The following is a 17640-nucleotide window of genomic DNA, read 5'->3' on the forward strand; positions in this document are numbered from 1 at the left end:
CATTCAAGTAATGTTTGCCAAGTCTGCTTGCAAGAAGTGTAGACAGCTAAAAGATGTCAACAGAGAATATTGTCGTAACACTAAGAATAATGTGTTATCTAGTGCCTAGCACTGAACACCATGTAAACAATTAATCACAGAACAGAAACTACTGAAAATCAGTAACATGTGAGTTGCATTTATAGGCCTGTGCTAATCAAGGAAGTTGTTTATTACTTCGGATGGATAAATCTTTTTAACCTTCTTTGACATGATATGTCAGCATCTTAAACACCTGCATCATCTTGATGTTTATGTGATCTTATTTCTGGAGAGAGAGTGAATACAAATGTTTATTTTTCTGTAGTGAGATGAACCTTGTAAAGAGACAAGAGTAATGAGAAGTATGACTGCCAAACCTTAGGGTGCAATGCTGTTGTTCAAAATGTATGGTGTTGATAATCTCACATGCACACATGTAAAAGACAGTCATAATGCAAAGCCAGCCATTTTGCTCGACAACTTTATCACCATCTTTACACTCAGTCACTGAGTGACATGCACTGAAGTTGCAGGTATTTCATGAAATGCCAAGGCATTATTGTTAAAGTTATGGTGCAAGAACTGGTAGTAGGGGATTTCAGTGTCCTGGTACTCTAAAAAGAAGAACTCTTTGTTCATTAAATGCATTTCACAGCATGTGTAGTTTACAAACCATGTGTATTTTACACCTTACCTATTCTTTGCAAGTTAGGGAAGTGTTTCTTCTTTGCAAGTTAGGGAACTCTTTCTCAATTGGAGAAGACAGTGTGCTGGTACACAAGTCTGCTCTTGAATTAAATGGAGAGAGGACGAGGCCTGGGCCCTCCCAGGGGGTGGCCAGCTGGTGGAAGCAGTGCAGGAGGAGCCCTCGCCTGGGCTGGGCAGTGCCCCATGGGGGCTGACGGGTACCTGGCATCTCAGCAGGTGAGAAGCAACAAGTTGTCAGAGACCAGGGCTGTCAGAGTTGAGGTTACCAGTTACCGCTGCTGCTTTTCACCCTCTGCACAAGTTGTCAGCACTGTAAGAAGTGGCCTCTTTCTCCAGCCACTGAAATGAAGTATTTCATTACTGAATTTAATGAGAGCAGGACCATCTCATCGCCATAAAGGAATCAAAAATGCTCTGTTTTCCTTGCAGAAGAGTTTTCTTATCAGCTTCAGAGGAGCCAAAACAGAAGACTGAGAAGCAGGTCTGACAGTTCTTTTCATGTCCCACCTGAAGAGGCAATTATTATAAGCTTTGTTACTAAAACTCTTGCTACTGGTGTTAAATGGCTTAACAATTAGGTATTATCTTGTTGCTCTGGGCAAAACTTGTATCCATTTTGATAGATGTCTCACTTATCACAAAAGTTAGTATGTAAACTAGGAGATCTTGTTCGCATTTGGAACTCAGGGGGAAGTTGAATGTATCTTTATTTTGTCTAAAAAGTTCTCAAAGGCATGAAAGATTAATCTCCTATTAACATTTGCCTGCAGCTATTTCTAAAATACATTCATTGGTTTCCATCAAAATAATTAATCCTAAAGGAATGATCTAGTGTTCTTAGCTGTGTGTTTTTTACACAGGACTAGGTCCTTACTCAAACACAGTGTTTGAACAGCAAAGCATAAAAGGGATAAGTTCACAGTAATGCAACTTGACCTTTTCAACTTCCCAGCTCAGTAGAACTCTCGTAAGACTCATTTTCCTAAGTCACAAAGTGACTATTATACCGTAAAGAGCAGCAATAAATGTGCTAGTATTTCTGGTATTTAAACTGGTTTCTCATAGTAAAAAGATCCATTTAGAAAGATACTGAAGTCCATATAATAATTGAATAACAAGAGAGCCCAGTCTGGAGGACCTTTTTGCACTTGTTGCAATTATAAATTCTCTAGTCAGGCGTGTTTATCACTAACTTCCCTGCCAAAGACAAGGTGCTGGTTTTTTAATGCGTTTCTGTTGAGACCTCACCCTTCAGATCTCTCTTCAGAACTGTAAGCTATTGCGTTAAAGACATTGAAGTCTCTACCCCAATTTGTATTGTAAATTTCTTCTCAACAGTGTTAGTCATTATAAATCACTGTCTGCAGCATTCCTGTTATGTTTGATAGGATGACTTCAGTAATGCCCCTGCTGCTGCTCCAGAAAAGGTACCATTAGCACAGCCTGCCGGGGAAAGCAGGGATGGAGCCCTACTGGCTGTGCTGTGATGCCCTTTATAGAAACTAGACTTGTTCCGATAAATGTGAATTAAAGACCTTTTTAGGAAGGATTTGAATGCTAACACTAAAGGGATGAACTTCATCGCTGCTTACACAAGTGTGTGGCTTGGAAGTAGGAAGCATATGGGAAGATTGGAAACAGTAATAAGAAAAAATGAGAACTTGCAGAACAGGTGAAATAGAGGGGATGCAGTATAATAGGATACATGCAAGCAAGGTTCAGTACTTAGGAATAATGGATTGCACAATTAATCCTTACTGCAACAATCTGGAGATGGTAATAGCTCACAAACTGAGTGTGAGTCAACAATGTCATGCTGTCAAGAGGAAAGGCAAGCTTCCCAAAACCAAGATAAGGCGTCCATCTGCTTTGCTTCACACTGCCAAGGCCTTGGAGTACCGTGTCCAGCTGTGGGCATGTATCTTAAAGCTGTGAACTAGTTTGGAGCGATCCTAGAAGACAGGAGCAAGAATGATTAAAGGCATCAAAAACATGAACCACAGGTCATAGTAGAGAGTTGAGGAATGGGTCTTTAGCTAGAGAAGAAGAAATTTGAGGGCAGACATGAAATTATTTTTCAGCTGCCTGTGAGATCACTTGCAAAGAGGAAGTGAATTTACTCCATCTCTACTACTGTTGGGATAAAAAATAATAGGCTTGGCAGGTGAGTTCTGTGCTTAGAAGACAAGAAAACTCAGTAACGGTTGGAGTAGTTAAATGCTGGAATAGATCATGGGATTTTGGGAATGCTGTGGAGTTTCTGCTGGTGTCTTGGAGCCAGTGGGACAGATCATCAGGAACTGCTTCAGGTGGACTTGATCCTACCTTTTGGCAGAAAGATATCCGAGATGACCTCCTGAGGCCAGTTCCTGCAGTAATGTCTACAGTATTTTAAACTTTTTTAAAATTTTTATTTTTTGGGGTGGTCCTTTGGGGACCCAGGAGTTGGACTCAATGATCCTTGTGGGTCCCTTCCAACTCAGATATTCTATGATTGTGTGATTTCCTGTGCATTTCCAGGATCCTTGATGTGAAGCGAATTTCATGACTTATGCTGTATGGGCTCAGTAGCAGGGACAAACTTTTGTTCCAGGTTTGCACAACATCTAATACAATGGAGCTTCCCAGTAACACAACACAAAACAACAGTAACAGTGGCATGGAGGGAGTTGTTCCATAGCTAAGGAGTTTATTTCTGTAGCTTTCTTGTCGCTCTGTGCATCTCAGATACAATGACAGCACAGAGAAAGAGCAATCTCTAAGCAGTCCTATCAAACTGACAGCTTCTTACTCTTATTCACTGCAGGGCAGTCACATGCCAGCTTTTAAAAAGAGTGATTTAAAAATACCAAAATGAACAATAACATCTGTAAGGCACCAATAGCAAAGGCAGTAAACAAAACAAAATGAAGTAGAACACACCAGGGGTGGAAGTTTTTTAGTGTTTGTTCCCCTTAAGGCATAAAATCATTTTGTAGATGATTGACACATAGGATTGAATTAATCTGAAAAGCTAGCTGATTTGCATCCTTTGAAAACCGTTGGCCATACATAAACCTTGGGAAGTTACATAACTGTCATCCAGAGTAGTGCACTCAAGTATTTGTCAAATAAGTTTAGCAGAATGATGTTTCTTCATCATTCTTTCTGTAAGAAGTGCTTCAGAGTTCTATGAGATAACAAACCTGTTTTTCCCTTGTATGTCTGGAGAACATACAAGCTGTTTATCAGTGAAATCTAAATCCTGCAACCTGAATACCCAGAAGAACAAGACTCGCAATTAATTTTCGTATGGTTCATTTGTGCTTCCATTTTTAAACATTTTGGTCTGCTGATTGATTCTTTGTCTTGAGGACCAAGTTTTCTTTTCCAAGAAGGTACAGTCTAATGGTGCAGGTGTGAAAGTCTCAAGCTAAAAACATTGCTGTCAATGTCCTTTTGCTTTATTTTGAGCTTTTGCACCAGGCTCCCAGTTTTAGGTTTAAGTTGTACAAAAGGGGGATTTTATACCAGTGACTTTGCTGTTTTGAACATTCTTTTGTGTGTGATTCTCACTGTATGACCTCTTAGAAACCACTACTACTTGCTGCTTGCTTGGGATCCTGCCCTAAATATATTTTAAAAGATTCAGCATTAACATTTGGTCTGTAATAAATGTCCAATAATGAAGCCAACACATCTGGCATCTCCTGAGAATTGACTCCCTAGAGGAGGAACCCCTATCATGTTGTTAGAGAAATAAAAATTAAGACTTGCCATTCTATCAGTTGTTGACAAATGGAACATCTATCTATCCTCCTGTTGTCTGGCTTGCACTTGTGTCTTAGGCAGAGAGGAGCAGTTTTGTTAGGTGATTTGGGAGGGTCTGACCCAATAATAGTTCCTGCTGCCATTGCCTTCCATATGCTCAGGCATCTGATGTAGATAGTATTTACATAATAAAAAGAACCCATAAAAATGAGAATAGTAAATGTAGGTCCTCTTGCATCATGGCATCATAACACTCTTGCTTTTATTGCTTGAAAGAAACTCAGTACACAGCCACGAGTAGCAGAAGATGCGGGGTTGTGTGTGCGTGTTACGTGCAGTCGTCATGTGCTTGTTCAGAAATAAAGGCTTATTGGTTTGTTTTGCTCCCTTCCAGTAGCTGTGATGAATAGGCCTGCAATTTTCACATTTGCTACCATTTCTTTAAATTGTTTTTTTCATGTGCTCAGCAGGGGTGTGGGGAGAACAGGTGTGTACTTGATAGACTACTGGTATTTAAGTGGTGATTTGGGAAGTGCTAGGTTTATGTTTTCTCCTTTTTCTTACTAGCAGTCTCTTCTTTTTTCCTTTCCTCTACTGCCTTTTATTTCATTTTTAATACCAGCTTGTTTCAATTTCTTCATGCATCTGCTTCTTAATTTCAATTCAGTTTAGATTCTTTCCCTGATGTAAGTTAGTCATCTCTGTATATACTAGGCATTTAAGGCTGAAAGTTTTTAATGAGCCTTTGGCTTCTCATTGAGAGAGCATCAGAACATCTGTGTCTGTAACCCCACGTCTCTTTAGTCTCCACCTCAGTGCTGTGGATAGCATAGGCCCTGAGAGAGCAAGGCCATGTTGAGCAAGCGTGGGTTTCAGAAATCCATGAGCCCTTTCCCTGCTCCCTCTGGAATCTGAAGGGTTTTTTTGCTCCTTGGGGATGAATCTGTTAAATTACTCAACTCAGCAGCAACCTTTTAATCAAAAAAGAAAGAAAGAAAGAAACAAAAAAACAGATTTGACAGATTTTAGTTGTTTTACCTACATGTTCCTCTAAGAAGATGGGGTGAGGTGAGATCTGCAGGGGCAGAGGAGAGGAGAGCCACTGAGCATCGTTGAGGGAATGAGCTTGAGGAACAGCCAGGTTAGGCCAGCAGGGGAGTTGCAGCAGGGAGCCAGGAGCCTTCATCTCTTGCACAAAGATTGCAGGATGGCCAGGAGAGGCACTGAGAAGCTGTCCAGAACTCTTCCATGTCTGAAAAGGTCTGGTGACAGAGATTGCTGCTACTCAGAAAGGTACTGAGTTGATTGAAAGCAAAGACACATGATTTCTGTATAAATTCTGATTTTCATGTCTGTTCTAGTTGCTTTGAGCTTTCTCTGTTTTAATGGAAACAATCCAGTTTTTATTCAGACAAAATCAGTTTTTTTTTTTTTTTTTTTTTTAATTTAAAAATCTTGCAGCCTTTTTGCAAGGGCGTCCTCAGATGGAAGAGGTCTGGATGGATGTACTCAGAGTGCGGACCTGCTTTACCTCTGTCAACTGCAGTGTTTATTGTGGTACTCGACTTCCACACAGGTGTTAGTTCAGATATGCCACACTTCTCTGTGCGTTTTTCACCCCAGATACAGTCTTCCGTCATTTTGTTGTCTTTGGGAATTTCCCCGCGTTGCTGTTGTTCTGTTAGCAGTCTGTAGGCCATCTTCTGTCTCCTCCTGTCTGGAAACTCTTCAGACAACCAGCTGTTGAATTGTGTTTTGGGGCTCTGTAGCCCTCAGTTACAGCTGTTGGTCAGTGATAGGCATTCTACTTGCTTCCAGGCATGCCATAGGTTTGTTAAAATCCTGTGCTATTCACTCGTGTTTATCTGAGTTGCTTTCACTGGTTTAGGTGGTTTGACGAATCCAGGCCCCAAAGAAATGACGTACTCTTAACACTGAGGTACATCTGAAGATTGATAATTTATTTATGGAGTGTGCACATAATTTTGGGTGTTGGTTGTTGTATTTTCAGGACTTGTTACATGTAGGAACTAAGCGCTGCTTGAATTTTCTGGTGCAAAACAACTTACCTTTTAAAGTGAATTAAAAAGGAAGACAAGCATATATTCAGGCAAGCTCTTCAAGTTTTAACTAAACAGCTTAACATTTCTTGAATCTAGCAATTTTACCTTGTACAAGCAGAGTTCCTGAAGAACAAAGACTTAGGCAATGTTATATATCTTGTCTTCAAAATACAGTTTTTGTGACTAAGGTAAGAAATACATGTTAATATTTTTTATTCTAACTGAGGCCTAAAATAGTGAATTTCCTTCTGTATAAAGACTGTTCTAAGATTTTCATTTTCAAAACTGTCTAAATAAGTTATACCAAGTATAGAAAAATGTTTATTTAGAGTTAATCTATTTTCTCATTATCTTGTGTCAACTGTGTTATAATTGAAGTACAATTGAAATACGTTTTTAAATGCAGGGAGTAATTTTAATACCAGTTGAGTTAAAAAGTAGTGGAAAGAAACTAAGTCATATGTCAAATCTCTTCAGATCTTAAGTTAATAATATTGAAAATCCTGTAGGTCACATGTACTTTTTTAAAATTACCATGCAAAAACATCAGTAGGCAAATTATAATATGCATAATTGAAACAAGTTAAATGATATGAAGAATGCCTTGAACAAATAGCTATGGGGGACATGTACTTATACATAACCATTAGTGTAACTCCGTAAGTCTACTCAATTAGACTTAATTACAATACTGCAGAAGTTGACACAGAAGCTGTGAGATGTGAAAAGAGACATTTTACATACTGCTGTAGGGATCATTGTATTTATGCAAGACATTGACATGGCTTTACTATACTGGGCTAATTGTAACAATTGTGTTTGACTGCAACAGCAATATGGAAACAGAGAAACTGAAACAAGGCAAGTGCCCTAGGACTGCTCAGAAATCAGATCTGTCATCTGTTCTGATTTGCACACGTCATATCAAAAGCATTCTAATGCATTGCTCCAAACATTTTATTCAAAGAAACACTCATACACCCGACCCCATGTCTCATCAGAATGTTTTAATTTCACCATAAATGAAAGATTGTACCATCCTGCCAAAATGCCTGCAAAAAAGCAATGGTGACCATCGCCACCCTGAGTCACCTAGCTGGGAAAAGGTTAGACCTTGACATTGATATCACTTACATTGACATAAATCTTAGGAGATTTTGTGTTAGTGGTGTCATGCCAACTGGTCTGATACCACAACTAGGCCTGCAGTTTATCCATACCATTAAAGGCAGTGTAGGATTGCAAATACTGGAGTGAAAAGAAAAAATTGCTAAGTTATGTGAAACAAAAAAAAAAAAGTTCTCTGCTATATTTTTCCAAATGCAGTAATTGCTAACTGCAGTACTTAGAAGACAATAGCAAGGCTTCCAGCTTCCTCCCACTGTATCCCTGTGTGCAGGTTGGGATGTTACAGTCTGGGTGGGTGAACAATTGGAGAGTCGGCCTCAGAGGGCAGCAGTTAATGGGACATGCTTTACTCAGAGGCCAGTGCCAAGTGTATCGCAGGGGTCTGTCCTTGAACCTGTCCTTTTCAACTTCTTTGTCAGTGGCCTGGAGGAGGCATTGGAATGCAGGCTCATTAAGTTCCCAAAACAGAAGTACAGAGGGGCATACAAGAGAACAAAGACAAATGCAAGTCCAGCAGCTGGGAAGGAAGCATCTCCAATGAGCTGGGGGCTGCCTGGCAGGGGAGCAGCTCTGCTGACAAGCACCTGGGGGGCTTGGCGAACAGCAAGCTGGGCACGAGCCTGCAGCGCTCTTCTCTTGTTGCTCAGGAGACTTCATCCGGACAGTGTGCAATTTTGGGCCCACCAAACAGGCAGGACGCTGATAAACTGAAGGAAGTTCAGAAGAGGGCCACCAAGGTGGTTGGGGCTAGAGCACTTCTGTAAGGAAATGCTAAGAAAATGGGACTTGTTCTGTCTGAAAATGAGAAGGCTTTGGAGGCACCTAACAGCAGCTCACTGCTGCCTAGAAGGTGGTTATGAAGAGCACAGAACTTCTTCACAGCAGTGAATAGTGCAAGGACAAGAGGCAATGGGCATAAATTGGAACACGAGAGGTTCAGCCTGGCTGTAAGGGAAACCTCTTTCCCCAGAAGGACAGCCCAGCAACAAAGCAAGTTACCCAGAAAGGTTGTGTTGTCTCCAGCCTTGAAAGCTTCCAGGATAAAGCCCTGAGCAACCTAGTCTTACCCCATAGCTGACCCTCCTTTGAGCAGGAGATTGGACTAGAGCCCTCTTGAAGCCCCTTCCCACCTGACCTGTTTTATGCTTCCGTGCTAATTTTTAAAACTAGGTTTTCAGAATGTTTCTGTAGTCATCATTTCCTGGAGTTTATCCAGGAAATTAATGTTGAAGATAACAGTGGAGCAGATCAGGATTTTCAACAAAATTTTGAGAATAATTTTTCTCAGAGGCAACTTGATTTTTTTGAACGCTTTTTTCTCTCTCTCATTTTTTTTCTACTTTTTTTCCTTTTTAAAATCATAGTTAAAGACGAGGAATGTGCAAGATGGAGATAGTCATGCAGAGATACAGGATTTTGCCTTTGAACTGCAAAATTGTTCTTTTCACCTCCTCCTGTTTACATCACTTCTCTCAGCCCTGGACGTGAACCTTCTCCATGGGAAGAGTTAAAGTTCGAGGTATGCTGGGTCTGTAGGAGGGAAGAATTAGGGGGATCCTGATTTGCTGAGACAAAGAATGCTTTACACATCCAGTATTGCTTACTGCCAATTAATGCGGTTAAGGAGATAGAAGACATAAATTTCACTAGAATTGCTGTTCTCAGGGAGGATGACATCTAATCCAAAAAAAAAAAAAAGGGGGAAGGAGGGAGGCTGAGGGGAATGAAGATCTCTTCTGTGCTGAAAGCTTTATGGGAATCATTTTAGAGGACTTTTACTCAAAGTAACCATAAATTTAAGGCCTGGGGCCAGCACCTCAGTCTGTATAATGTAGCGTGGATCCACTGACTCCTGTGAGGTAAATCTGATTGATTCCAATGCAGCATGAAGACCCAAATGCCCTTATAGGCAGGAGGAACAGGCAAATGTTCCTATAGATGAAAAAAAGCTTAAAAGGATCTTGTTTGAGAGTAAAATACTACTAAAGACCCTTATTGCAAAACAGCCAATAGATGAAGAAGTCGTTTTCAGGACTGAGGAAAAGAAAAGGGAAATATTTTTTCTCAGTACAGAAAGAAACACATCAGTGAAAAAGAGGCCATCTGGCTCCTGGAATCCCAAAATACCAGAGCTCCTGCAGCTGAAATTTTTTATTTAAGTAAGAGTGTTCAGCCTATCTGTCACTCAGTGATAGAAAAATATGTTAAAAAATAAAACTTATTAGGGCAGAAGAAGAAGCTGGAATTGTGAAGTCTGGAGAGGTGAAATAAACTCACTTTGGCCAAATTAGATAAAGCACCTGAAGAAGATGAAGAACATATTTCATGGAAAAAAAAACACCTGCCAACAACTAGAACTATATTGAACTGAAAATTTATGTATGCTGGATTATTTAACCTGCTCTTAGGGAGGGGGAAAAAACATTCAGAACACCTTTTTCCAATGAAATACCCCAGGAATTCTGACTACTAGACTGCAAGGATTGTTAGTGATTTGGAAGGAAAGCATTCTGGGAGAAAACCAGGAATGTGCTGTGATGTCTAGCATCAGCAAACAGACAGGAAGAAAAACCCATTGTATTGGACAACCACATCTGAAGTGTTTTAGAACACATTTTAAACCAAATGTTCTCCACTGCCTGCTGTAAATCCTCGCTCTGAGTGGACTGGAAAGTCTTCCTGTGATTGCTAGTCTGGAAAATAATATGAATAATGCCAAGGCATTGAGTGGTGTCATGTTTGAATCATAAAACGGTATTGGTGCTCTAATGAATTTTAGGAGGATGGTATTAGATTTCTGTACCTTATTTCATTGTTCTTATAGAAGAAGTGATCCTACCTAATGGTAACTTCATGAGGAGCATGGAATCAGCTATGTAAATCCTGTGTTACTACAATTAGTGTACATTGCAGCGTCAGATAGATGTCCTTTCTATGGTCAAGACCCAGTTTTTGTGGAGGCTTCTCCTGTGTACAGTGAGAGAGAGTCCATGCCCCCCAAAACTTCAAGTTGTCAGAATAGTGAAGCATATTGCTAATAAATGGTAGTGTCAAGTACAAATTTTGTATGCAGGTACATGCACGTACTGTATACTACTAGCTCAGGATTTCTAATTGGAGAATTTTAAATGCCCCTGATTCTTAGTGATACTTGCCACATTTTGAAGGTTGAATACTTAATCTTTCCAGGTATTTTTAAAGAACTTCTTAGTGTTAATTCATGTTTTTATACTGCCAGATGAATTTTTGGGTTGTGCATGGTGCTTGAAGATTTTTCTGAAAGTGTTCCAAAGATTATTTAATCCACAAACTACAAGCTTCATAGGCTTCTTAATTTGATCTCATACATCTGTTTGCAATTTGGGATGTTGCAAATGGCTAGTGGGAAGTTCTGCCCGGTATTTGTTTCTTTCTGGATAGGTAACCAAACTCACTCAGGAATAAGTCCATGGATTTTAGGAGACTTAGAAAAGCAATTAACGAGGTCTGGTTTATTTATTATACTTGTCAGGCATTTATGCAATGTGAAATCAGATCCGTGTGGCATACGTCAGATCTGTTTTGCACGCTCTAGTTATGTAATTTGTTTGTACCATGCATACAACCAAAGCATACAGAATACACTGTGCTGTGGGGGAAGGCAAAACTAAACAGTCTTGATTTATCTGTGTCTCTACTTTAAAAAAAAAAAAAAAAAGCCTAGCTGCATCTCTGCAAATAAAAGCATATTTCAAGTTAAGGTATGCATCCAGCTTTTTATGGTAACTTCAGTTTTGCACCTGCACTGATCCACAGAGGCTTACCAGTGGTTCTCTGTAAATCAGACGCTGCTCATCAGAACCAACTGGAACTAGGAACTTGCTATCTTTCAGGGCCACTTCAGTCCAAGTAAAGATTTGTTTGAAGGATGTGAGCCTTTCCCATTGTTCAGAGTGGTGTACAGATACATGCGAGAAGGGCAAACTAGGGCTCTTTTTAAATCTTTTTTGATTCCAACAGAGAAAGCACTTTTGTGATGTTAAAAGTCAAGCTCTTCTATTTTAAAGGGAATAAATTGTGTATACACAATTTGTGACTGTTTTTTTTTAGAAAGCTTAGATTTATTTCTCCAAATAGAGCTTAATAAAAATCCATGAACAGAGATTTTCATCAGAATGTTGTCTATACAGACTCACTCCATTTAGGTATAAATCATCCCTCCAAAAAAATGTAATTAGTGTTTTATACTCAAGATAAAATATTTGCTCAGTTATCCTAAATATCATCAGTAACTGGTACTGTAGAAGTCCAATTAAGATGTAAATGTAAAGTGTCGGTTATAACCTTCAGAAACTAGTCTTTTATAGGACATGTCAACATTTCAAAGTTTCAAAACAGTATTTACACTATGAGTCACTGAGCTTATCCCAAAGCCTCAACCTGCTTGGTAAACTAAGATATTCAAACCTGACTAGACATGGCCCTAAGCAGCCTGCTCAAGTTGACCCTGCTTTGAGCAGGGTGGCTGGACTTGCCAATCTCCAGAGCTGCCTTCCAACGTGAACATTTCTGTGATTTTTGAAGATTCTTGAAACCCACCCTTCTGGTGCTGATCTCTCCTTGTAGAGGAGCTTTTTATGACAAGCTATGCTATAAATTTGGGTTACAGGAAAGCATCTACTCAACCTGTTAACTGCAAATGATTTGAACAGACTACTAAGCTTGCCTTAGAGGACACACTATAGCTACTTATGTAGTGTTTTTGTTAATTAAAGTTAATTTTGTTAATTAAAGTCTTTTGTGAAGGTTCTTGAACTCTTAAAAGGAATATTGTATATGCAGTACCATCCCAGTGTTCTTGCCAAAACTAGACAGCAATTTCTCTTTTTGATGGAGCACTCCATAATGAGGACAAGGAGACAAATTTTGCACAGTTTTGTACCTGGCATAACTCCATTGACTTCATTAAGTGAATCTATTCTGAGTGTTGTAGATTTTCAAATATTATAGGAATATGACATAAAAGGAGTCTATATTTGAGAAATTAAAATATAAAAAGCTGCTAGCTCTGCCCCCCATAAAAACAAAATGAAAGTATGAGGGATGTACATTCCAAATGTAAGAGTCTGAATTTACTACATTAACCCCAAGCTTGACTTAGGATAGTAAGTAACTGTTTTGGACTGATGATAATTTTGATATTACTTCTGAGAAGGAGATTTTAAATGGAATTTGGAGCAAGTGTAATATTCCTCTTATCAAAACTGAAGCTAATTTGTTGTGGTTTTGTTTATTTTCCACATAGAGACAACAATCAACCTGATAAAAGCCGGAACAGAAAGTTTAAGCTACTTTCTTGACCTTTCCAGAATGGCAGTCTGGACTGGTGAAATCTGTGTTGCCTCAGTGCCACATGTATGTTAGTAAGCTCTCTGCTTGACAAGTTGTCAGCATCTTCAGCAGGACAACGTTCTTTCAAAAGTTCCAGCACTTGTCTGCTGGGTGTTGATGCCAGCAGTCATTCCTGGGGATTAGATGAAGTGCTCATTTTTTTGTGTTGTCTGCTGCAATGTGATATATGCCTATAGGTCCCCAAACTAATGATGCTCAAATGTCCTTCCTCCCAGTTTGATCCAGAGACAAGAGACAAGGAGTGGAAATGAAAAGAGGGAGGAACAGACGGGAAAAAAAGAGCAGATACAGAAAAAAGGTAGGAAGAATTTTTTTTTTTTTTTAAAAAAAAAAGGTCAAATGGTCATCCAAAGAGAGAAATGGATGTAAGGGGTCTGAAGAGTAGGGACCTGCAAAGAAATTTTTCTTCAGGATATTTTTCAGGATATATATATATATATATATATATATATATATATAGTTAGTCTGGTTTTCCTGTGGAGAACCAATATATATTTTCACACTCTCTGCACACATCCCCTCTCCCTGTAACACCTATTGAACTACTCGACCAGTTCAAATTAAATTTTGTAGAAGGATGATCCTGTAGATTTCCTTAGCACAAATGGCAGCACCGGAGAGTAAGAAAATCTCTTCTTCTTTGGGAGCTGGGGGATAAAGCAACACAAACACATGCTTTTTTACCTGGAGAATCCATATTGGAAAGAAAGCTGATGAGTAAACCTTGGAAAAGCTTCAAGAAGAGCTTATACACCAGCTTATACGCTATCAACTATGAAACACAAGTAAGTAGGAAACAAGATTTTGTTGGTTTCAAGACTTTTGGATTTCCTTAGGTGTTTTATTTTAGAGAATTGACTACAGAATGAGAAAGATGGTAAGAATTAGTTCAGTAGCTAAAAGCAATTTTCAGTTAGCTTAATTTGTGTTAAATTTAGAATTGAGCTTCCAAAATGCCTCTCTGATAGGGTGTGATAAATAGCTGGAGAGCTATTTCCTCTCAGAAAGGGCCTCGAGAGCCTTTCCTGGAGAGCCTAAGAAAACTCACTGAAAGTTTCAGGACTAGCTATGTAAGGAAACACTGCCATTGTAAATCAGGAAGTAGGTCTGGTATAAGACATTAACAAAAGAAATCAGTCAAAGTAAATGTATTAAAACAGAATGAAACCTGTGGTAAAGAGGAGTAAGCCCACTGGTCACCTAGCCGGGAACCTGGGTATATGTCAGTCACTGTGACAGCTGCTATCCTCAGTCTTTTAAACCATGCGTGTGTTTCACAAAGCACAGCTGAGCTGTGACAACATGATCACTTCCAGTAACGATGCTGGACAGCAGGCAGAACTTACAAAGCACATATTCTAACATATAGGAAACAGAAAAAGAAAATACTAAGACCTTCACTGGTACTGTGCTTTGTTTTTTTCCTGATTGTCTGCTACAGGGAGGATTCATGTTCTACACTTGAGGCAGGTAACTTAGTAGAGATTAATATTTCAGAAAATGGGATGCTTTGTCTATGAATGTCATTAACAAAAAGAGGTTGGTGTCTTCAGATTGTGATTCAGGACTTGAAATGAAATTATCTCTAGCAGATTTTGTAAATACCTTGCTATGCCATCCAATTTAATAGCCAGAAAATACAAAAAAAAATATAGACTTTCACTGATAGTTATTGACAAGTTTCACTAGCTCACTAAACCAGCTCTGAAAGAAAATGCCTTAGGGTGGAAAAGAGCTTCAGAAAATGAACCTCTTAAAATAAATCTAGAAAGTTAAATTTAAGATCATTCTAAGGTAAGAAAGGAAACTTTGAAAATATGACTCCTAACTAGCCTGTTCTGAGAAAAATGTATACCTTTCGGGGTTTGGGGTGTTTGCATGGAAAAAGGGCAACTTAGTTAATGCCAGTGACAGAACTTCTTACATAGTTTCCCCTGGAGAGCTTTTTAGAGTACCTATGAAACCTCAGAAAGGAATATCAACTTACAGCCAATCATAAAGGAAGTAATGAAAATCCAGTTAAGGATCACACTTTTTCTCACGTAGGATATCTATCTACGAATGACAGACCATAGAAATACAGGGCTATGGCAGTGTGACCGTGTGCCAACAAAGCACAACTTCACCATAGATAGGTTATAATTTAAGAGAGAAACAAATTCTGTTGCTTGGATTGCCCTAAATTTGTCAGTCTGAGAAGAACTCAATTCAGTGGAATTACTCAGAATTCTTTCAAAATTGGGTAGAGGCCTTCTGAGAAAAGAAACATACACATTTATATGACAAACATTTAGGCTTGTACTGCCGTTTAGGACACACCTAAACACGTATAACATTTAGATTCCATATCACAAAATGCTTAGAAGCAAATGTGGTAAAGCAATTGAATAAAGGTTTTGCAGTCTCCATTTTTCTGCTGTAACTCAGAAAAACTTTGGGTTATCTCTATTTGGGAATCTTTTGTCAAGTCTGGAAATTCAAAGCCATATTTATTCATAAAGTTCAGGAGTACACAATATTTGCCTCAATTACTGCAGAGTGGTAACAGAAACAGGCTATTGAACACTGACGTTCCCACTCACCTGCCAGGCTCCCGTAAGCCCAAGCAGCTCTCAGTCTGTCAGTAAAGGATTGGCCTCAATCACTGCATGGCCATGTCTGATCTTCTCCGTCTCACTGACCTGCTGTCCTCTTCTGCTTCTCCTCATCAGGCTTTTTATCATGTTGTGTCCTGACTTTCTCAGCTGCTTTTGAGTGGAAGAGCTTCTGTAGGTGAATAGCTCTAGGAAATGGTGACTGCCTATCAGCATGTGTTTTTTGTTAAGTCTGTAGTTTGAGCCCTGTTGTGAGTCTCTCTCCCTATTGCACTGGGAGCCTAACTTACAGTTGGTGTTTCCACTGGTAAGCTTGATAGTTAGAAGTGAACCCTTGGAATATTCAGTATTTTAACACCCAAGACATTTTGTGAATGTAGTTCCTATTCTTTGGTTGAATAGACTTACTTTATGTAAATAGCATGTTCTTTTCCTAGCCAACTGGGAAATTATTTTCAACCTTTAAGTCATATAGGCAGACCGTAAGCATTACAGAAATGACTTCTTAACATCAGATCCCTTTATTTACTGTTAACTATTTTTTTACATTTAACATAATTTTGGTTGTCATGTTTCTTCTGAAGGCAAAGCTCTTATAACCATGTGTTCCTTATCTCACATTTCACTGAAAGCTGGCATAGAGAAACAGCATCCAGACTAAATATTATTTTTTATATATTTTTGTTTTATGGTCCAACTGTTCTCAACTTGTTTATATCAGCATAGCCACACTGACCTCAAGGGAACTGAGAATTTTCAGCCAAAGAAAAAAGAGACATTTTAAAATAATACATTCAACACAAAAACCTTTTGCCTTATTAGATAAAAATGAGGATTAAATATCATTATCTAACAGCCCCTTTTATTCTTGTAACAAACATATTCTACTTTCCGAGGCTATTTGAGTCATTTGACAATGTACATATAATCATTGCAAATGGCCACCATAATTTTGTGGACTGCATTGTGTGAAAGATATGTTTCTGTTAGGACTTGGTCATGTTGGGGCAAATAAGAGCGCTGTGGAATTTACAGTATATAGCACGGCTGTTTAAAGTAGAAAAACAGTGATAAATATTTTTTGCATGTTGTGTGGTGTTTTTGTTTGTTTGTTTGTGAGGAAAGCCTGACAAAACAAAAACAAATTGGAATTAACAGTAAAAACAGAAATATTTTTTTCACAGTAGTCAACATTCCAGACAGAAATATATTGCAGTTACAGAAAATTACAGTATATTTTATATTGCTTCATGCATCATTAGCAAAATTGCCTGTTCATTTCTTCTACCATAATCCCCATTGTGGGTGCTAACAGTAGTAATAATAAAAAGAGCACAAGAGAGAACTCTAGCCATTATGTAGTGAGTGCTAGTCCAATGGTTAGAAAAATTCTGTTTTGACTGGCATACTGAGTGTGGTTGATATCTGCTCTATTAAGAAAATAATTGGATCAAATTCTTTGCTGAGGTATTTTGGCAAAACAGAACAAAGTAGAAAGAGATTAGTTTCAATGATCATAGAATTCTGCCCCGTTTCTCTCTGAGCAATCTTAAATTCTGACCCTGTGCATGATATAAGTCGAAAGGTGTTGAAGAGGATGATATAGAGCAGGGATCGTAAACTTTATTTTATAGCTATTGCAGTGAGAGAAAGTAGATATAATCACTGTGCACTATAGCAAATCCTCAGAACATCACTGTACCTTGACTCTATGCTTTAAAATAATGCCTGTAAAAGAAGACCAATTACAAAGCAGAACATTCCACGAGATATAAAAAACAGTTGAAAGAATATTTTTTGGCTTAATATGAGTATGTCTATCGTATCAAGTGACTGGAAAAATTGAGTGAATGTAATTGATTAGCTTTACACACTTGCTTTAAACTGTAACTATAGCATTTTATTTTAGAAACAGAGAATAAAACCAACGCTAAAGGCATGCTGTCATGTTGATTAAAATGTATTTTATATTAACGCAAACTTTA

General features: G+C 38.6%; 1 non-coding gene across 45 annotated transcripts in view; it reads left to right on the forward strand.

The window, feature by feature from the left end:
- LOC308197296 overlaps positions 1-17640 on the forward strand; it is a 722739-nt gene that overhangs the window by 129381 nt on the left and 575718 nt on the right. For 44 of the 45 annotated variants that reach the window (XR_013952725.1, XR_013952726.1, XR_013952751.1 and 41 more), the window contains one exon: positions 13277-13359. This is a non-coding gene — a transcript (uncharacterized protein). Of the gene's footprint in view, positions 1-9034; positions 9190-13276; positions 13360-17640 lie in introns of all 45 variants that reach the window. The other variant, XR_013952744.1, reaches the window with a different exon arrangement.

Source organism: Anser brachyrhynchus (genome assembly GCF_964034855.1).
Source record: "Anser brachyrhynchus genome assembly, chromosome: 6".
NCBI classification, from domain to species: Eukaryota; Metazoa; Chordata; class Aves; order Anseriformes; family Anatidae; genus Anser; species Anser brachyrhynchus.